Here is a 22,743-nt window from a genome sequence, read left to right on the forward strand (position 1 = left end):
TACCCTGATGGAGCATAGAAATTTTCAAAACAATCTGTATGCATTTGGCCTTTAGAGCACGAGTTGCTGGCTTTTAAACAAAAAGCTCAATTCTTAGGCCCAAACTTCCAAAAGGGCCTCAAGGAAAATGCTGGCACAGAATAATCTCAGATATTTGCCACAGGTAGGATTTAAACTCACAGTGTTTGTGTTTTGCTTTGGTTCAGTAGCATCAGCATGTTGCCGTGAGCTAGCCAGTGACTCTGTTTCCACAAACTTGCACACCACAGAGCAGTAGTCCCACAGTATGTGTGCAAGTCACTGCAGCTTGCACCCAGGTTCGAGCCAGTTTGTAGAGTTAACTTTAACTCCTAATAACTTTTTAAATATTTCTTCCCAGATAGGGCAGCGGGTGCTAGATCAAATCCAATTGGGTAATGTCATTTTGGGGTTGATCAGTGCTATAGTTTGAGCCCTAGTGTACATAAAAAAAGTAAGAACTGGGAAATTTTACTGACTGGTCCTTTCTAGGAGATCATCATATCTTAGGACCCTCTCAACCAATTGCTCCAGATTTGCTGAGGCACACCAATTTACAGGACAAAGGGAGTATGAGGATTTTAGAGTTCATCTCATCCTTAACTCTGACAGAGCTAGTGCTCCATAATGCATAAACAATATATGTTCTTAAATCTGTCTGAATCTTTATAGGCTTGTAAAAAATGTTTGTGATTTGTTTGTTTTGGGGATTTTTTGCTGCTGTTTTCTTATACTGTAAGGAGACCTGAAAGTGTTTTCAGAAGTTTTTGATATCAAGAATTTCAAGTTATATCTACCCGTTTTTTGCTGAGGAACTTTATGAACAATTGCAGAACCAGAAGCATTTAATGACATCACAGGAGTTTGAGGGGAATGGAATGTTAGTCATGGTTTACATTTACTTGTTTAACATCTAATAGATATTCTTGAGGAAAAAGCTCTCTTTGTTAAAGATTCAAATATTTCCTGACATAGTCTCCTGGAGTTTGAGAAAGCTCCCATTTCAGTTTATTGTATTCCAAAACATTCAAGCAAAATTATGGAGGATGAGACTTGATATTCTGAAGGTTAAAAAAGAAACAAACACAGCAAAAAGCCCCAACCCTTTATTTGAAAATAATAAACATCCCCTTGCTTAAAACTCTGCAGCTCCAGAAATGCAAACTGTCCTCTCCCGCTGTTTTTGCAGTGGGTGGACTGGGGAGGGTGCTACTCAGTCAGTGATCTATAGCAAATGTCAGGTGCCTGGCTTGTACAATAACTTTTTAAGTTGCTATATTTTAGTTTATTGGGTACCGTTGGTTTTCTTTCCTCCCCAGGAAGACTTTTACTTTTATCTTCAGCCTTCTCTGAATCCATCTTCTACATGCTCCAGCAGTCCACTTTGTTGGTGTATGAAGTCCACACCAAATGTTGCTGCTACAGCAAGATGTGAGAAGTCAAAGAGGTCATAGTTATATGTACACCCATTGCATATTGATAGTAAGTATTAAAAATGTGCATTGTCCTAATCTCAGGTTTGTAGGGTGAATGAAGGCCTCAAGTCAGTATACAAATGACTTTCCTGGATGAAAAGTCAAAACCCTTAAGTGTTTCTCCTACCAGGATTTTTAGAAGTTAGTGCTTGGGTGGGAAGCAGGGGAGATTTCTTCCACTATCCTCTTTACACAGCCCACACATTCATACACTTGAATTCTACAGCGGGAATACTGCATTGTTAAAGTATTTTTTCCAGTTCAGTAATTCCAGAAATAATCACCCACTTCTTTCATTTCAGGATTGTTACAATAATTTATAATTGAGATTGTCTTCTGCTTTTGTTACACAAGAGATAACTAGTGAGCACTGAGCATATATTTCTGGAGGGAGGGTGAGCTCTCAGAAATGAGTGTACTTAACAAACTCTAAATTCATTGTACAATAGAAAACTGTTTAGGTAACCTTGACAGAATAACAGGTTTCAGAGTAACAGCCGTGTTGTCTGTATTCGCAAAAAGAAAAGGAGGACTTGTGGCACCTTAGAGACTAACCAATTTATTTGAGCATGAGCTTTCGTGAGCTACAGCTCACTTCATCGGATGCATACTGTGGAAATTGCAGAATACATTATTATATACACAGACACCATGAGACAATACCTCCTCCCACCCCACTCTCCTGCTGGTACTAGCTTATCTAAAGTGATCATCAAGATGGGCCATTTCCAGCACAAATCCAGGTTTTCTCACCCTCCGCCCCCCCACAGACAAACTCACTCTCTTGCTGGTAATAGCCCATCCAAAGTGAGCACTGTCTTCACAATGTGTATGATAATCAAGATGGGCCATTTCCTGCAGGAATCCAGGTTCTCTCACCCCCTCACCCCCCTCCAAAAACCACACACACAAACTCTCCTTATTTTCATGCACGTTGCAGTTGGCCCCAAGAAATGAGCACTGATTGGTGGGATTGCATCATCACGCAGGTTTGGGATGGTGAGCAGTGCCCAGAACTCTCAGATGCAGAAGGCCACGTTCCTGCATTTGTGTGCCGAGCTCACCCCAGCCCTCCAGTATATGGACACCAGAAGGACAGCTACACTGACTGTTGAGAAGCAAGTGGCAATCACACTGGAAACTTGCAATGCCCGTATTGTTACCGGTCAGTGGGAAATCATTTTGGAGTTGATAAATCCACAGTGGGGGCTGTTTTCATGAAAATGTCTAGGACTATTAATTGAATACTGTGATGCAGGACCGTGTATGTAAGTAATGTGCAGGACATTGTGGTTGGATTTGAAGCTATGGAGCTCCTAAACTACAGTGGGGCGATAGCGTGCACATCCCTATTTTGGCTTCAGCCCACCTTATCACAGAGTATATCAACAAAACGAGCTACTTTTCGATGGTTATATAAGCAGTGGTGGATCATGAGGGATGCTTCACTGATATCAATGTGAGATGGTCAGGGAAAGTGCATGATGCTCACATCTTTAAGAACACAGGATTGTTCAGGAAGCTGCAAGCAGGGACATTTTTTCCCAGGGGCAGATTACCATTGGTGATGTTGAAATGCCAATAGTGATCTTTGGGACCCTGCCTTGTTCCCTTGGCTCATGAAGTCATACACTTGCCATCTTGACCGCTCCAAGGAAAGATTCAACTACTGGCTTAGCAGGTGCAGAATGACTGTTTAATGTGCTTTTGGCAGGTTAAAGGATTGCTGGTGGTATTTACTCACTAGATTAGATCAGAGAGAGAAAAATATCCCAAGGGTTATAAGTGCCTGTTGTGTCCTGCACAATATCTTTGAGGCAAAAGGGGAAAAGTTGCTGCCAGGTGGAGGGCGGAAGTGGAGTGGCTGTTTGCTAAGTCTGAACAGCCAGACACAAAGGCCATTAGAAGAGCTCAGTGCAGAGCTATGCCGCTGAGGGAGGCCTTGGAAGAGCACTTTAACAGGCAGTGACGGTAATGTGCTGTGCTGGATGGTGCTCTGCCAGGCCCTGAAGTTTTGGGGGTTGTTAGGAATTGTGTAGAGCTGGGTGTACATTTGTGAATATCACACTGTCTTTTAATGAACCTCTGACTTATGCTGTGCTTAACTATGAGTTCTCCAGTCCTGTTCTATTACACAATGTGCTTTGAGTAGTGGTAGGCTTTCTGCAGTATAAGTTATGAAGTAATAAAGATGATTTAAAAAACAATTATTTTATACCAAAAAGTGCAAAACACTAATGTGCAATTAAAAACCAGTACAGTGCAAACTTATGAAATCAATTAACAGAACTTTAAAAGTAGAACAGTACTGTCCATTTAAATCCATTTCTGCCAAACATACACCAGCCATGGCTCTCACAGGTCAATGTATGTGAAGCTGTGGTTTTCCTTACTGTCCTGCAGTGTGGAGCGGTAGGGGTAAGGATGTGGTCCATGATGCCATGTGGAATTTTGGGGGGTGTAGGGCGCTGCTGAAATGGAGCTCTCCACTGACTGCAGAGGGAGGGAAGCCTGTGATTGTTGTAACTGTAGGTCAGCAAGAATGAGGCATTTGCGTTTGCTGCCGGAGATGGCCCCTTTACGTCCTGGTACATCTTCCTCTCCTTTTCCTGCTGAGACTCCTGGGCCTTTCTCTTCTCTGCTTTCTCTTTCTAAGTCTATCTGCTATATTCACCCTCCAGGCCTTCTGTTCATGGTCCAATGCACCACTGACGTGCAGCATCTTGGTGTGAACATGTCCTCCCTAGTCCGCTTCTTTCTCCTCCTCCTCAGGGCCAGGAATTTCATGAGTGTGGAGGGGGCACTCCTCAAGATCACAATGACAGCAACTACAGATGAAACAGTCAGTCACAATGGAAAGAGAAAGTTAAGTTTCAGAACTCCCTTCCCTTATTCCCACAAGAGTTTTAAGTAAGACATGCTAACTGACACTTCACGCTTATTGACAGCTTTGGAGCACCTCTGTGCAGCACGGGTCTCCAGCTGCAGCCCTGATGAGTATGGCCTGCGGAGGGGATGGGATGGGGGAATCGGGTGGGAATTGTTCAGTTTCTTAAAACAATAAAATGTCAGCCTCTGTTTCCATGGGTGTGAGTACGGGGCAACGGCACTGAGAACTGGCATTGTTTTCCACAGGCAGTGACGATTTTAGCTGACATCTCACTCCTGAAGGTAACAAAGGCAAAGAGAGTACAGCTGCTGCTGGCATCTCGAAGCCACCTAGGCCCATTTGCCGCTCGCCTCTTTACTGCAGTGGTGCCTGCTGAAGTTGTGGGAAAGTGTCCTATGGTGGAGGAAGAAATAAGGCTGCCGTCCCTGGAAACGTTGGGGAGAGGATTGCAGGGTACCTCCATGAAAGTTTCATTGAGATCTCTCAGGAGGATACAAGGGATAGCCCTGTGTATATAAACAAACTGCTTATCCCCTCACCCCCAACCCTACAGGGGAATGAATAGCAGGTAACTCTATCTCTGTTTGGTTGTACCTCTACCTCTTCTCATACAAGTAAAACAATGAAAAGTAGGTACCTGTGTCCTGCTAACCTGGAGTTGGGTCAGGCTCCATCTTCACTTTTAAATATTGTAAGGGAGAATGGATACCCACGCTTCCCCAAGGTTCTTTTCCCTGGATCAGGCTCATCCATGCTCAGCTGGTGGGACTAGCTAGACTGCAGTGGAGTCTTGAAAAGATCCTGGCTCGCAGCTTTCCTGGACACTCTCCTCTTTTTTTAATATCTTCCTCCTCCTTCTCACTGTTCATGGCAGGGGTCTCTCTGTCGTGCTCCTCGGAGGTATCCAGGGTGGTCTGTGGGGCGCTGATGGGGCCTCCAACAAATATGGCATGCAGCTTATTTGTAACAGTGGCAGGTCTGTGGCTTAGCACCAGATTGTCAGTTGGCTTTCCTGGCCTTGTGGTAAGTCTGCTGCAGTTTATTTGCTTTCATGTGACACTGCTGCTGGTCGCTGCCTTACCCCTTTGCCTACATTCCCTGTGCATTCTTTTTGTAGAGGTCTGTGGTTCTCTGACTGGTCAATAGCTGTGCCTGCACAGCCTCTTCTCTCCACAGGACCACAAGATTCAATACTTCCTGTCTGCTCCAGGCAGGAGCTTGTCTAGAGCGTGTAGCCTGCATCGTCGATTGGGCAGTTGCACACAACAAAGGAGAGCTGCTAGGTGTGCTTGCCGACTAGGGCAATCAGGAAAGGGCATTTCAAAAATACACAGGGGTTTAAAGGGTGGGGTCTCTGTGGCCCGTGGGCAGTGGAGTTCACAGTTGTGACTAGAGCTGTCATTGTTGGGCATTGTGGGACAGCTGCTGGAGGACTGTCAGGGTCGACATAGGTAATGCAGTGTCTACACTTGTACTGCGTCAACCACAGTATGTCTACCACTGTGTTATACCAATAAAATAAAACCCAGCAGGATCTTATTAAAGGGAAAAAGGCAAAATACCACATTTATTGTGAATACAGAAAGAATCATAGTAAGCAGTTAGTTATAGCTATAACATTCCATTCAATCTCATATTTATTCACACATTCATTCATACACACACACACACACACACACAGGTTCTGCAAGGTTGTTATCATAGTAACCAGCCTTAGAGTTGCTCATGCCAAGGCACTGGCCAGGTGTCCTGGACATGAGGAGGGAGCAGGGCCTTGTCAGATGCTTATCTGATGCTCCTGGAAGTTGGTTTGCAAAATCAGACCCCAAAGTTCTCACTTTCTAGAGTCCATTTTTATAGGAGTTTTATCCTATGCCAGTCTATGGGAATTGCTTCATCATGCTGTTGCTGAATCAATCAGCAGATAGCACATTCCTGACGGCTCCTTGCTGCTAGATGTTATCTTGTTCTTTGGTTCTCCCATTCTTGAGGCTGTTGAGTGGATTCCAGTCTGCCCTCCGGGGGTCCTCTGGTTATTTCCACTTGACGCCTTCTTCAGCCGATGGACACTGGATTCTTAGGCTGGCACCTCCCTGATCATTCAGTTATTATCCACACCAAGCATCCATCCACATACATCCTCTATCTCTATTTTAATCACAATTGTTAATACAACAAAAGGGCGGGGAGTCTCTGGGTGCTGTTTCTGTTGTTACAGAGTATTCCTTTGAGTCTCTCTCTCTGTGAATTGCTTTGAGAACAGACTCTGTCTTAGAATGTACTAACGCAATTAGCAGCTTGCAAGTTTCACACACAGAGGGAGAGAAACAGTACCAAAAACCAAGAGACCTCTTAGTTAGTAATACCCTGGAATTTAAACTAAGGGGAATCAAACTCATTTTTGATTTTAATACAGAACTTCTTTAATATGATCCAACAACTGCTCCATGCCGTTTGGGGAGGTCGTGTTACTGCATTGCCATACTGGGGCACTTAGGTTGGCGGGAGACATATTTGACTGTAGACACATGCACAAACAGGTTGATACACGATTATTTACGTCAGCCTAACTTTGTAGTGTAGACCAGGCCTTTGTTAGTCAAAAATAAGCCTACCTAAATGTTTCCTTGCAAACAGTGGTCAATTCTTTTTTGACTGTGGTTGGCAAAGGAGCTCCCCACGGATGACTCTCTTATCAGCCAAAGCAATGACTTTTCACTGGATTCCAATAACACTTTGTTAGGTGTTTGGTATCTAAAAGATTCCCACCTATCCACAACAGAGGATCACCAGAATTCTGCAGAAGAGGATCTTGCACTTCTCCAGTTCTTATAGAAATTGTTTAAGACAGCTGAAGCCGCTCCAGAAATTGACAAGAGGCCACAAGAGAGAAGTAGCTGGGCCAGGAAACATTGTGTAATAGGCTTTCTGTGTCCTTCTACTCTATTTTGAATCAGCTGGTGCAGAAATTGGGGCAAACTCCTCATTTAGCTTCTTCAGTCTTGGAAGGCAGTGGAAAAAAGGATGACATCTTCTCTCTCTCTTACCCTTCTCATGAGAGCTTGATGGTGGAGCAGTCATGAATAGAGGGAGGACTGTGGCAGCTCATGTGGAGTATGTCTACACCACAATCGGGAGGCTAAACTTTGCATTAACATAAGTTGGTTATCTGCCTTGGAGGATTATAAGTGAATTAATAAAACTGTTTCTGATGTCTGGTATTAGTTCCCAGCCTCCAGCTCTGTGCATTATAACATATAGGACTTGGGAGGTCTGTTTGATTTATACCCACACCCTCTAAGTTAATCTGCATTGTAGAACGTTTTTGATGGTGAACAGGTGAGCACCAGAAAGCCAAGCAATCCTTGCCTATCATATGAACAAAATGACACTCAATCTAATGTCTATTCCAAATGGGGTAATCTGATAATTATTTTCTCCTACTATCTCTGCATGTAACTAAAGAGGCAGCAGATGTGTCAGGTATCCTATCAGCTTTGAGGCTGTCACAAAATAGCTGTTCTGTCCAAGACAGTAAAATAAAATATGGTAACATGAGCAGACTGAAACTAAAGCAGCTAACATTAAACATTTAAATTAGTCATGATGTTAGCAATGATGCTGGATTCTTGACACATGTAATTCCCTCCCCGCCCAGGGTTTTCCTCAGATGAAGGAAATTAGGTGTAAAGTTTTAATGGTGAGTAATTAACCACTGGAAAAATTTACCAAGGGTCGTGGTGGATTATCTATTACTGACCATTTTAAAATCAAGATTGGACGTTTCTCTAAAAGATAGGCTCTAGGAATTATTTTGGTGAAGTTCTGTCTGTGGCCTGTGTTACACAAGGGGTCAGGCTAGATGATCAAGGTAGTGGTCGAAGACTGGGGTTTTCTTTTCAGTTTCAAGTTGTTTTTATGTTTCGCCATTTACTCTAATGGCCCATCATTGTTTTTTCCTGGCTGGGCAATGGATGGATACTTATGGATACTTGAAGTTAGCTTTGTGTAAACAACCAGCTTGAGAGGAGCCTCTCCATGCTGTGAAGTGTATTTGAAATTGTAATACAAATCATGAACATGTTATTCTATATACATAAACATATAGATTCATAAGTACAGACTGTGTTCTTAACTCATAAGGATGATCAAGTTCAGAACACTAGAAGCTTTCATAAAAGACCTTACTTGGTACTCTTTTTAGCATAATACCATTGTATACAACCAGTTGATCTGGAAGTGGAAGGGATGGAAGGAAGCAGTGAGGGCAGGGGGCTGACTCTGGAAGGGAGTGGGGTTGGAAAAAGGGTGGGAAGTGGGAGTACAGGGAGAAGTAACTGGAGATAGATGAGAACGTACATTGTTTGTTTCCCTAATAATGCCAAAGAGACATGTCTTAATTGAGACTCCTTTTGAAAGGCATGAGGTTGCACCTTCGGCCCTCATAATAGACATTCAGCTGCCAGGGTCAAAGGACTTTTTTACTCCTGGGGGCATTCTGTGCCAAAAAATTCTGCACACAATATTTTAAATTTCTGCATATTTTATTTGTCAAAATAACACTACATAATCATGCCAATTTCAATTATGTTGCTAATTTATTTCAAAATACCTGTCAGCAAGTCTGTCTAACACACACAAAAATTCCCCTAGGAATAGAGAGTTAAAGAAACCTCTATGACAACCCAGTTCCTGTTTCTCTGCCCCCTATCCCACCCTCAGAGCCCAGCCACGTGCCCCCCCCCACCCCAAGGCCAGATACCTGCAACCCTCCTCCCCAGAGCCCAGCCATGGGTGACCCCTTGCCCAGATACCCACACCCCTTCTCGCCCAGAGACCAGCCATAGGGCCCCCTCTTGCCCAGGGATGTGCTGGCTGCCGCTTCCCACAACTCCCATTGGCTGGGAAAAGCGAACCGCGGCCATTGGGAGCTGCAGCCAGCCATGCCTGTGTCCGGTTAATGTAAACAAACTGTTTTGCGGCCCGCCAGCGGATTACCCTGACAGGCCGCACGTTGTCCACCACTGCTCTAGCTCCCTCTCCCTCCCCCCAGCAGTGTCTTCTATGTGTGAGCTAGGCTCTGCTGGGTCCAGTGGCCCTTTGTGGCAGCTAGCAGCACTGCCACCCATTCCTGTGGGGGAAGGGAAATTCTGCATGCACAACGTACATTTCTGCAAAATTCTGCAGTGCACAGTGGTGCAGAATTCCCCTAGGAGTAACTTTTGCTTCAGGAATAAGGGATGGAGAGCTTCTGGGGGCACTATGGGAGGGTTTGAGGTGAAGGGGAATTGGCCATCTCTCTAACTGCCCTGGGCATAAAGAAGTAACAGTTATGTTTAGGAACAACGTGGTTCCTATGAACTGATTCAGGAGTGGTTCAGGTGGAAAACAGTGATTCTAGCCAAGGGAGAGAAGCACTGTAGTTGGCTGGGGCAGGGGAACACATTTTACTGGTCAAGCTGAGGAGAGGGTTAGAGGATAATAAATGGGTGTATTTGCCCAGTTTGGTGGAGTTAGCAGGGGAAAGGGGCATCTCAGCTATGTGGAGATGCTGATGGACTGTCTGTGCGCTCAATAGGTGCAGGAAGAGCTGGTGTGGTGTCAGCTTAAGAGCCCCTCCATGACCATTGGCTAAGGGTCCACTGCTATATAACTCCCATCAGGCCTGCCAACCCACTTCACCTGACACACTGCTGTCATGATATTTATTTATAAAGCCGGGTTTCTCAACCCGTGGGTCAGGACCCAAATTGGGTTGCCAGAATTTTCCAAAGGATTGCATGGCAGCTGCTATCTCACAGGGCTCGTGGGGCTTGCCTCCCTGCTCTAAGCACTGCAACCTATGGGGTCCAGGCACCAGTCAGGTTTGGCCCAGCTGTCGTAATGTTGGGAATCTGGGTAGACCAAATTTGAGTGAGTGGCACTGCAACCCCGTGAGCCACGTCACAACTCCACTTACACACATTTAATCTAGTCAGGGGGGCGGGGCAACCCCAGAGGTTGCAAGCCCGGAGCAGAGAGCCAAGCCCAACCAGCCCTACAGCACAGGAGCTACAGAAGCCACTAGTGTAGGATGAGGGCTGGGCAGGACCCAGCCCCTGCCGAAGGACTGGATCCAACTGAAATCACCCCAGGACCTCTACCCCCAGACTATTTACTGGGTCATGACAGGACATAAACAGTTACAAATGGATCCTGAGTCCAAAAAGGTTGAGAATCACTGCTGTAAAGAATATTGTGTAAGATATCAAATGAACACCTATGTCACATTAGTCATCATAGGCATTGTATGTTAATCAAAAAGCTGTATGTGTATACTGAAAATATGTTTAGAACTATGCAGCCAAGCAGGATTGATAAGTCTTCCTCAGACAAAGGAATGTAGATTTACCTGCCTGTCTGGGTATCTGTTGTGAATCAAGTATTGTGAAACCAACACAATGGACACTTCATTTGCATCAGAGGTAAACAGGAGGAACAAATTAATGTCATGATGTGAAATCACTACAAGAGGACCCCCTAAAGTCTGAATACCAGGGTTCATCCTGACTCTTGAGACAAAGACAATGAAATTTGGGGAATGTCAGGAGAAGAAAAAGGGCATCTGGTTATCAGTAATTAAGGAAACAGAGAGGTCAGCGGTCTTTGCAATCCATGAATGGTGGATCCCCAACTATGTGAGTTTGGTGACGCTGAGAGAAGTGGCTGAAAATAAGAAAACTGCCTTAGACAAGGGTTGTAACCTGTCGAATTAAGTTTTAGTGACTAGAATGTGTGATTATGTTTTTGTTTCATCTGTAATCATTTTCTGTTCCTGATATCTCTGCTTAGTATCACTTGTATCTCTGTTCTTTATTAATAAACTTATTCTTGCTGTTATAAATTCATCTCAGTGCTGTTATACTATAGTGAGGTGTGAGTCCTCAGCTGAGCCAACAAGCTGGTGTGTATATTTTCTTTTTGGAGACAGCAGATTTGGTAATTTCTGTCAGTGTCCAGTTTCAAGGGCTGGGTATTGCAGTGGAACACTCTCCCAGAGGCCTTGGTGGCACCAAGAGTTACTTTAAGCCAAGGAAAGGACTGCCAGCATCCTGAGGGGTTGTTGGGCTGACTAACAGAGTGGAGTGTCATAGAGGTAATCCACAATTTAGCAGCAGCAAATCTCTCTCTCACTGAGACAGAGGGGTAATAAGGTGTCTCACAGTTCTGGACACCCCAAGAAAGTGTCACATGATGGTATTGAATGTACCTGTCCTTCTAGGACAAGAGAGGGCTTGGGAGGGATACAGGGTTTTCTCAGATCTGGCATACTGGCAATGGGAGGAGAGACCTCTCTCATCAGCATGGTTTTATGCTCATTTCTCTAGAAGGTGAGATATGAGGTGGTGATCTAAAAGAGCCCCATGACCTGGGCTTCCCCAGAGGAGTTAGTACAGACAAGCTGGACAGAACTGAGGGCTAAGGCTTGTGCTGCCTAGAAAGGGACAGGCAATGGCGGAGGCACATCTGAGTTTAATATGGGTTGGGTTTGTGTCCAATCCCTCTTATTTTGGGTGGGGACAAAGCCCAGTCTAGAGGCCCAGCGACCTCTTGGAATAGGTTCAGAGGGAATGAGTGAAGGCATAAGAGGATGCTGGAGAGTGTGTAGCTTGCGACATGGTGGGAACTGGAATGAGACTGTGGTATTAGGTAGGGGGAATGATATTGCACCAAAGGTGTGGTTCACTGCTCTTACCCTAGATATCACAGAGACTGGCATGCCACGGGCATGGGGTGTATTGGTGAGGGGATTCAACTTTGTCATGGCTGGGGAGTATGCTTCTTTTATGGTTGGCTCTGATTATTTTTCTTTGTCTTTCTGTTTTTCATGGGGGGACTTGTTTATGTGTATTAAGGAGCTGGGTTTGTGCCCAAGTTTTGGCAGGACTCCAAAAGCAGAAACTTGCCTGAGTGGTGTAAAAGGTCTTTACTATAAAGGACAATTGGTTCCCTTGTCTGTATTTTCTTATACAGTATGAATAGTTCTTGCAATTCACTCTTGATCCTTCAGATAATCTAAAAAGTATTGATTAGTTGGAATTAAGTTGTAAACAACATTGAGTTGACAGATAAAATAGTCCAACAGAAAGATGCTTAGTATGAAACATTATACATTTCTGGCTGGGAAGGGCCAATAGAAAGCTAGAGAGAAGAGGGGGGAAAGTACGAATTGAGGGAGAAGAAGTCAGCATGAAGAGGAGTGAGAACACAAACATCATGGGGACAGAGCCAAAGTGAGACTACTGTGACAAAAGAAGCAGGAACTATCTGAGGACCAGGAGGGTTCTGCTTTTTCGTGTTCTAGAAACTGTGAATTGCGACCCTGGTCCTGTTTGGAACTTGGTTTTTATGTCCTTGACTCAGATTGTGCAGATGCTCTCTGATACGTGTTTCCAGAAAATTGGCAGGAGGAGGTTAAAAACCCTTGGGCAATTTCTCGTTTTCAAAATTTTCCATGCACCACAGCCATTTTTACTCAGTCTCAATTCTCAGCTTTCCTTTCGTTATAAAATAGCCTTATTCAATTGGATAAAATTCTCCAATGTGGTGAGCTTTGCTGTAGAGAACAGATCCCTTTCCTATTTTTCTTTTTAAGCACAATGGGCATTTTAGCCACTCATTTATAATCAATAAGTAGTGATCCTTTGTGTAATGACTATATGCTAATTAATTTTATCTGCATGTACAAATCTACTTCCTTGCTTAGCAGTTAACTCCACTAGTGCAATCTCATCCCACATACCACAGAACCAGGTGCCTTCAGTGACTTCGCAGAGCTCCATGTAGCTCAAAAACTTCTCTCTTTCACCAACAGAAATTGGTCTAATAAAAGATACTATCTCACCCACCATGTTTCTTTTAATGACTTTAACGCTCTGAACCAGCTTAGCAGCAAAAAAGAAATGTTAACTACCTGCCCCTCACCTTCAAGCCTCCTGCAAAATAAGAAAATTACCAATTCCTTCCTATGTAACCTTTTTTTTTTTCTTCAAACTGACTCTTACTCTCTGATCAAATCCCATCCCAGATAATGTGAATGCACCACACCCTCTGGTAGGATTTTTTTTTTTAAAGACATTATTAAAAATGGACTTTTTTTAAAAGGAAGAATTTTGCAAAAAGCCTCTATTTTTGTGCGCACTATTTTGTTTTTACATTTTTATCTAAACTTAAAACTGTTAACATTTTTGTTTTCCAATAAATTCGTTATTTTGGAATACTAAATGTTTTGATAAGTTCGGTTTTTTAAAAAATGGTGAAAATATTTTGAAAAGTCAGTTCGTTTTGAACCCTGTGGAATGGAAACCACTTAGAAATTTCTTATTTCAGTTTTCAATTTTGAACCAGCTTCTGTTCTTATAAATACAGTACTGATGTGTCACTAAAAACTGGAATCTCCCTGTTTTCAAGCTTGTCCCCATACTAAAACCAGTGTTGTAAAGGCTTTTGTAAACTCCAGTAGACTACCTATTTAAAAGAGTCATTAGCCAACAGTGCTGGTGAAATTGACGGTGGCTAGGTGAGAGCATGTATGTCAGGGACAAGCCCAGGAACTATTGTGGTGGTGTAACATTGTTGTATGTCCTCTAAGAGGGCTTTCAGTGAACACTCCCTCAAACCACACCTCCCCTGCCTGGAGTTAGGCCTGGTCTTCATTACAAACTTAGGTCAATGCAAGGCTTCTAATGTTAACCGAGGTGTCTATACTTAAATTTGTCTCCAATTGAAGTAAGTGCTCTGTTACGCTGACTTGCTCTTCCCAATTTGATCAGTTGGCAAAAGCAAGCGGGACAAATGCCCACTTTTGTCAAAAAAGTGGGGTGTGGAGAAACATGTGGGGAGGGAAGCAGTGACGCCTGCCCTGCCCAGGGAAGGAGGGGCAGGGCTCAGGTGAGTGGCTTGGGCCAGCCCTGCACGGTGGGAGGGGAGAGAGGAGTCTTGGGGGAGGGCTCGGGCAGTGTCCCATTTTCCCTTTGGGAAATATGGTCACCCTAAATACAGCACAAGCAGACAGCTATAACCATTGGGATATTTTTCTCACTGAGGTCCAATTTTGTGAGTTAACAATGCCAGTGTCCTTTCAAATTATCAAAGGCACATTCAACTCTCATGCTGCACATAGGCACCGACTCAATGGGTGCTCCAAGGCTGGAGCACCCACAGAAAAAAAATTAGTGGATGCTTAGCACCCACCGGCAGCCAGCCTCCCCTCACCCCCAGCGCTTCCCGCCTGGCGGTGGACCTGCCGATTGACTCCATCACCTTCCTCCCAGCACCTTCTGCCCACCGTGATCAGCTGTTCTGCAACATGAAGGAGGCGCTGTGGGGGGAGAATGAGGAGCAGGGACAGGGCGTGCTCGGAGGAGGGGGTGGAACTGGGCGGGAAGAGGTGGGATGGAGGTGGGGGCTTGGGAGAAGGGGTGGGGTGGGAGTGAGGGTGGGGCTGGGGCAGAGTTGGGGGTTAAAATCCTGCAGGGCCCAGAGGAAGATGGTGCCTGTGATGCTGCACCTGCTGAGCTGGTGGTTGAATCGTTCCTTAATGCTGTCAAGGAGGCTGGTGCACAGCTTCATGAGCCAGGGGAGCAAGGGGTAGGCTGGTTCCTCCAGGATCGCTATGGACATTTCAACAGTGCCAATGGTAATCCACTAGTTGGGAAAGGTTTCAGAGTAACAGCCGTGTTAGTCTGTATTCGTAAAAAGAAAAGGAGTACTTGTGGCACCTTAGAGACTAACCAGTTTATTTGAGCATGAGCTTTCGTGAGCTACAGCATCCGATGAAGTGAGCTGTAGCTCACGAAAGCTCATGCTCAAATAAACTGGTTAGTCTCTAAGGTGCCACAAGTACTCCTTTTCTTTTTAGTTGGGAAAGAAAGTCCATGTTTGCAGCTTTCTGAAAAGTCCTGTGTTCTTAAAGATGCATGTGTCATGCACCTTTCCTGACCAGCCCACGCTGACGTCTGTGAAGCGTGTCCTTGGTGATCCACCAGCACTTGCATAACCATAAAAAGTAGCCCTTTCTGTTCTCTGGCACAGTGGTCTGGTGCCAAAATAGGGATATGCGTTCCATCTGTCACCCCACTACAATTCGGGAACTCCATTGCTGCAAATACATCCACTATGTTCTGCACATTGCCAAGATTCACAGTCCTGCATAGCAGAAGGTGCTTAATGGTTCTGCACGCTTGCATGACAGTAGCCGCTGTGTTGGATTTCCTGACTCCAAATTGATTCCCGACTGACTGCTAGCACTCTGGCATTGCAAGTTTCCACAATGTGATTGCCATTTGCTTCTCCACTGTTGGTGCAGCTCTCATTTTGGTGTCCCTGTGCTGGAGAGCTGGGGCAAGCGCGGCACACAAATCCAGGAACGTGGCCTTGTGCCTCCAAAAGTTCTGTAGCCTTGGCTCGTCTTCCCAAACCTGCATTACGATGTGATCCCACCAACCAGTGTTTGTTTCTTAGGTCCAAAAGTGGCACTCAATCATCTGTAGCTGCTCCATGAACACCACCAACAACCTTGAATTGATTCTTGCTATGTCCCACAGCAATCTGTCCTCCAAGAAATCATCATGTTTTCCACTCATTCAGTTCTTTGCGCTGCTTTGCAAATACTGCAGGATCATGTGCCCTGTGCTTGCAATGCTCATGACAGCTGTGCAGGCTCCACGCTTCTGTCAGAGACGGTGGACAGTGAGGAGGGTCATGCGGACTTTGTGGGACTTTGAAAAAAAGGCGCAAAAATTATGGGATACAGATAACATTATGGGATGAAGACAGTTGCAAACTGGGAAGTTGACCTCATGATCCCAGTCACCCCTGTGTGACTTCTTTAGGCCCTCTCATGAATTGCCAAAACTTCCCAAAAGATAGTGTGTTGGATGGTGTTGAGTTGCACAGTGGGATACTATGAGACTCTGTACATCGGGGGAACACCCAGCACCCCCATGTTCATCCTTGTAAAATGATTGTGTGGTATCCAATGCAAAGATTGTCATGTTGGGTGTCTTCGGAAGATTCATGGCGCACTGAGCATTGTTGTTATAGTAATGTTACAGGTTATAATTTCATGAATATAGTTATGAGGCTGAAAATATGTCTTCATGGTTTAAAATAAGCCCAGGCAAAAACTCTCCAAGAACAGAGAGGCAGTTCACACCTCATCAGGGCACGTATAGGACAAACCCAGCCCAGCCTTACAGGAACAAAGGACACTGGCCTAGGCAGCAACAAAATAATCTGTTGGACTTTCGAGTGAGTCACCCCCCTTCCTTTGATCAGTTTGGAACTGTGATGAGGTAATGCTCACCTGACTCTGAAGGGGGTGGGGCAAAGCCAAAAGGGAAGAAAGGATATGATAAAAGGGAGAGATGTTTGCCATGCGCTCTCTCTCTCTTCCACCTACATCTACAGACACCACACCAAGCGACTGAAGTGCTGATCAAAGGGGAGTGCCTGGCTGAAGAGCAACCAGCCAGCCTGTGGTGAGAAGCATATAAATTTGTAAGGGCATTGAAATTGTTAAGATAAGCTTAGAATGTGTTTTGCTTTTATTTTGTTTGACCAAATCTGACTTGTTATGCTTTGACTTATAATCACTTAAAATCTATCTTTATAGTTAATAAATTTGTTTGTTTATTCTACCGGAAGCAGTGCGTTTGGTTTGAAGTGTGTCAAAGACTCTCCTTGGGATAATAAGCTTGCTACATATCAATGTCTTTGTTAAATTGATGAACTCATATAAGCTTGCAGTGTCCAGAGGGCATAACTGGACACTGCAAGACGGAGGTTCCTAGGGTTGTTTCTGGGACCGGAGATTTTGGCTAGTGTCATTCGGTTGCACAATCCAAGGAGCAGCTTACATGCCAGAGGCTGTGCGTGAACAGCCCAGGACTGGGGATTCTCACTGCAGAGCAGGGTAAAGGCTGGCTCCCAGAGTCAAGGATTGGAGTGACCTAGTACATCACTGGTCCAGATAACACCAGAGGGGAACGTCACAGATACCTATCCATGGTGCACCGCACTCTGCATCGACACAAGCACTCCTGGTGAGTATGTGCACTGCTGACACAAGGAGCCAAGTATGCACGTGCACAAGTGAGGTACTAATTGCGGTGGCTGTATGCTGATATAACTTGTGTAAACGTAAGTCTGTTGTATAGACATGGCCTTAGATTAATGTGGAGTCTGAAGGCCTGGTTCTTTGCGTACTTGTCCATATGTGCTTGGTGTATGTGTGTCCCTTGTGCTTGAGATTGGACCCTTTTGGCCAGCAGCGTTTGTTGGATCTACACATGTGCCCTGAAGTCTTCTCCAGGGGCATAAAGAGTGGTGTAGGACCAACAGCCATTTGGGTTTTATACTGGCATTGCTGTGCAAGACAGGGGGTGTGTGAAAAAAACACCCCCCCTTAGCAACGTAGGTATGTTGGCAAACACCCCTCCTCCTCCCTCTGTCAGCATAACCAACTTCAGTCGGGGAGGTGGTGTTTCTACACCAGCACAATAACTCCTGACGGTGTCCTCTGTGTTTACCCTGGTGGACTAGGCTGACATAGCTATGCTGGGAGAGGCTTGGTAGTGTGCGCATAGTCTTACGGCGTGTCTACCCTACTTCATCACAGCTACAGTACTGCAGCTATACTGTTGTAGTGCTGTAGTGTAGATGCTGCCTACATTGACGAAAGGGGTTTTTCTATTGATGTAGTTAATCCATCTGTCTAGCCACACTTTACACTGCAGGCTGGGTCAACTTAACCATGGTGCTCTCAGGGTGAGACAGTTTTTTCAAAAACCTGAATGATGTAGTGTGACAGAGTGCGAGGCAAAAGAGGCTGAGTCAGCACTCTGTTCACAGCCGCTCCAATCAAGCAAGACAGAATGGAGCTGATTAAGCAGAACGGTACCTAATTTGTGCGTGGGGCAGGGCAGAAAGGCTAATTAAGCCATTAGGCAGAGCCCACAAATAGACACAGTAAGGAAGTGGAAAGGGGGGAAGCAGAGAGAGTGTGAGTGTGAGTGTTTGCGTTTGCTTGCTCGCTCTCCCCTGCTTCTTACAGGAGCATATATATTATGAAGGTGGGAATCCATTTGTAAATAAACTGCACAAGGTGTTGGACCAGCACAAGGGTCTCTGAGTAGTTTGTTGACCGGGACAGAGGCAGAAGCCAGAAAGTCAATCTAATTTTAAGTGTAGACCAGGCCACAGTTTCTTCTCACGACCCATGGCTTTGAGATGCCCTTCTCTCCCTTTAATAGAAACATTTTAGAATTGGTGTATATATTAGTACAGTCAGTTGCCCGTTGGCCCCTCCTTGTTGATGTTTCAGTTAGTTTTGAGGAATTATTTAAATACTTCTCCCCTGTACATTTTCTCAGTTGGGACCTTCCCAGTACCAGGCCTTTAGTGTGGTGTTTTGTCTCCTGGATTCAAATATTGCCCCTCTTGAGAGGTAACAATCCCTGTAGTTGATAGACATGCGAGGAATCTTTTGTTTGTGGGGAGTCCCACATCCCCAGTAAATGCATTGTGTGTAAGTCCTTTTCACAGAAAACTTTAAAAGCCAGAGAATGAGGTTTAAAAATGTTTCTTCTTGACTGCTCCATGCAGGCTGTCTCAGATTGGGGTCTCTCTGAACACCCCCCCGCCCAGTACCTCAGCCTGTGAGCTTGGCTTCAGTTAGCTCCAAGGCTCCACTGAATAACCTTTAACTTCCAGGGTTTCTGGCAGGAGAATTCCTGTTAAAAATTCTGAATGACAGAAGCATCATTCTGTCCATGCTTTTAGAAGAGGATCTCCTCTTAAGAGTTCTGTAAAGAAGAAGTCAAATTTTTCTCTTCATGCCTGGTCTAACGAGACACACCATGAGCTAATTTGGGTACTTCCAGGGAGTGTGGTACCATTCACTGAGGGTACATTCTCCATGTCAGTACTGAGACTATACCTACTAAGGTGACTGTGGGTTCATGTGCACTGGCACTGGCTGCTACCTTTTCTTCAGCACCAATAACCAGGGGTGAAAGTAACATTAAACACTTACTGATACGGGGGCCCAGCTCCAGGCCCCCTGAAGGAGCGGGCTGAGGGTCAGCCTCTCCCAGCCAGCCCATCCGCGCTGCTTGGCATGCGCTGCCCGGGGCCCTGGCGGTGATTTAAAGGGCCCAGGGCTCTGACCGCTGCCGTGGTAGCAGCAGCGGTGGCTGGGAGCCCTGGGCCCTTTTAAATTGCCGGCCCCGGGGCAGCTGCCCTTTTTGCCCCATCTGTCGGTGGCCCGGGGGGGGGGGCAAAAGGGGCAGCAATGTTAAAGTGCTGCCGCTGCAGTGCTTTAACTTCGCCTGCGTACGGGCCAGGACCGGCGGCCACTTTTTACCGGTACGCCATACTGGCCCACTGTCACCCCTGCCGATAACAGTATTGTTACCAAGCACACTGGTTCTGAGTGCGTTAACTCTAGGTACCCCTGGGGCTATACTTTAGTGCCAGGATTCACAGACCCATCCACTTTGGTACCAGTGCTGATATACATAGTACTGAAAGACCTCCAGGTTATGGAAGAACTAAATCCCCTTTCCTGTCTGTAGGACTTGATGTTCAATCAGTACATATGCCCATTGCTTCACCCTGAGGCTTTGTCTACATTGGAACTTCGCTGGCAAAACTTTTGTCTTTCAGGGGAGTGAAAAAAACACACCCCAGAATGACAAATATATTTACCAACGAAAAGCGCCGGTGTGAACAGCGCTTTGTCGGCAGGAGTGCTTTCCTTCTGACAAAGCTGCTGCCGCTCGTTGGGGGTGGAAGTTTTTTGTTGGCAGGAGAACCAACCTTTTAGAGGCACAGCTGTAGCAGCACAGCTGTGTCACTAAAAGATGTGTAGTGTAGACAAAGCCTGAGAGGTAGAATTTTCTTATTCTCCTGACTTGCAGAGAAGTATTGAGGGATCCCCAACCTATTTCCTGAGCGCTCCTTATTCTGAGTTCTATGGTTTAGAGCAGGGGTTCTCATACTGGGGGTTGGGACCCTTCTGGGGGTCATGAGGTTCTTACATCAGGGGTCATGAGCTGTCAGCCTCCAGTCCAAACCACGCTTTGCTTCCAGCATTTATAATGGTGTTAAAGATATAAAAAAGTGTTTTTAATTTATAAGTGGGGGTCACACTCAGAGGCTTGCTATGTGAAAGGGGTCACTAGTACAAGTTTGAGAACCACTGGTTTAGAAAGAGAGTCTAGGGTTTCCTACAGATCTAGACTGCATAAGAGCTATCATGGTAGCCAAATGCCACAGTACCCTTCCTTTGGGCTCCTATTCCTTTTCCCTGTAATGTTCCTGCATAGCCATATAAACTCATAGGGTCTCTCATACTCCACTTCATAGAGATTGCTGCTCAGAGGCAGCAGACAAGGCAGTCTCAGGCATCTCCTTATGGCAAACAGCATCCAGAGGAAATCTCTAATTAGGAAGAACAACCCCATGATGAGGAAATTCAGGCATCAGTGGGCCTCTCCTCTTCATCTCCAGAAGAGGTGGCAATCTCTTCAACATTCTCTCGTCTGGATTCATATAAAGAGTGGAATACATATGGACAACGCATCTCAAACTCCAATTGCTATACAGGTAAATAACTTTTTGTACTTCACTGCCTTGCACGTTGTATAGCATTTACCCCTGGGCAAAGAGTTATCAAAGCAGAATGATAGCTCTCCACCTTGCTCAGTTGGACAGAAAGCATCCAGCCTATAGGATGGCTCCATAATATCAAGAGTACAGGAAGAAGAAGTAATTTTCTGACATTAGCAGTTCTGCCAACTTCAGTTGTTCAGAAGTCATGTCAGCCACCAATACATAACAAAATCATGAGTGACTTAAAAACCATGAGATTTTTAAAAAATAATAATTTTGGGGTTCTTTTATTTGCCTTCTCTTTTTTGTCTTTAGGCTTCACGTTTTCAGGTTTTTCTCTGCAACCAGGAAGCTAGATGCATACATACCTCATATTTTAAAATGACAGCTGAAATTTGGTGTATTCACTTCACTCCAGAAATGGGGACATTAAGAAAAACACCAATATTGTAAGCCCCGCAATACCATTGTGAGAGTTTGTGCCATTGGGTCACAGGGGACTTGGCTTGGGTGGGAGCCAGAGGATATGAGCAAGAGCAGCAGGCTGGAGACAGCTGTCTGGGCTCTGTCTGTGGAGAGTCTTGGCAGCAGGCATCCCAAGAGATGGGACTGAAAGCTGAGAGTCAGGCTGGGAAGCAGCCTACTGCTGGCAGGGGACCAGCCGTATCAGTAGCAGGAGGATAAAGGTAGCAGCTTGAGCAGTTCCACAGGGTGTGCTTACCCTGACACCCTGCACTGGAGTGCTCTCCAAAGATCTGGGTTAGGAACTGTTGTTTTGATCTTTTGTTGTGATTGTTAAGGAAATTGTACCTAGGGCATTTGCATCTTTTATTTTTGGCAGCCCTGGTAAAGCCACCCTTTGTTACTCTGTATGATCCCTTTGTGCATCTGGGCCTTAGAGCCTACCAGTGCACCTGACAAGTGCCTCCTGTAGGCTGCCTCTGGGAGAAAGGGGAAACTCCATGCAGGAAACTGATTTTGTCCTGTCTTTCTGCACGACCTTAGCCAGAACATGTGTTTCTGTTTAGCTGAAGAACGGATTGAATCTCCTGCCTGAGGGTATGACTACACTAGAAACACAGCTGTGCCGCTGTAGTGTAGACTTGCTACAGTGATGGAGGAGGTTCTTCTGTTGTTGTAGTAAATCCACCTCTCAGGCTATGTGTACATTTAAACTGCTACGGCAGCACAGCTGTGCCTCTGTAGCACCTCGTCACTTGCTAATTCAGTGATGTGATTCTGTCACTGTAGTTAATCCAGCTCCCCAAAAAGCAGTAGCTAGGTCAATGGAAAAATTCTTCTGTCAACCTAATGCTGTCTACACTGGGGGTTAGGTCAGCTTAATTATGTCATGCAGGGGGTGTGAAAAATTCACACACCCATGAGCAACATAGTTAGATCAACCCAAGTTTTGGGTGTAGACCAGGCCTGAGCTAACACAGCCACACATTCATCATCTAGCCACAAAAGGAGAGTTCGTTCCTTTTCCCCCGTTAATTCTACCTTCTCTTTTGCTCAGTTTCTTTTCTCCTGTTGTATTTAATGCAAATGAATGAACAGTCTGCACATGACGATTTCCTGAACATCTGCAAAACGTTCTCAATTCCCATCTCTTACCCCAACCAAATTATATATGTTTAAAAATAAATAAACCAACATGAGATTATTTTAAGCCTTTCATTTATGTCTGTGGACATTGCTGCT

General features: G+C 45.2%; 1 long non-coding RNA gene across 2 annotated transcripts in view; it reads left to right on the forward strand.

The window, feature by feature from the left end:
- The window catches only part of LOC122466627, a 104,333-nt gene that overhangs the window by 836 nt on the left and 80,754 nt on the right, over positions 1-22,743 (forward strand). For both annotated transcript variants that reach the window (XR_006292286.1, XR_006292287.1), the window contains exon 2: positions 1,338-1,500. This is a non-coding gene — a long non-coding RNA (uncharacterized LOC122466627). The remainder of the gene's footprint in view (positions 1-1,337; positions 1,501-22,743) is intronic.

This window comes from Chelonia mydas, chromosome 1 (assembly GCF_015237465.2).
Source record: "Chelonia mydas isolate rCheMyd1 chromosome 1, rCheMyd1.pri.v2, whole genome shotgun sequence".
NCBI classification, from domain to species: Eukaryota; Metazoa; Chordata; order Testudines; family Cheloniidae; genus Chelonia; species Chelonia mydas.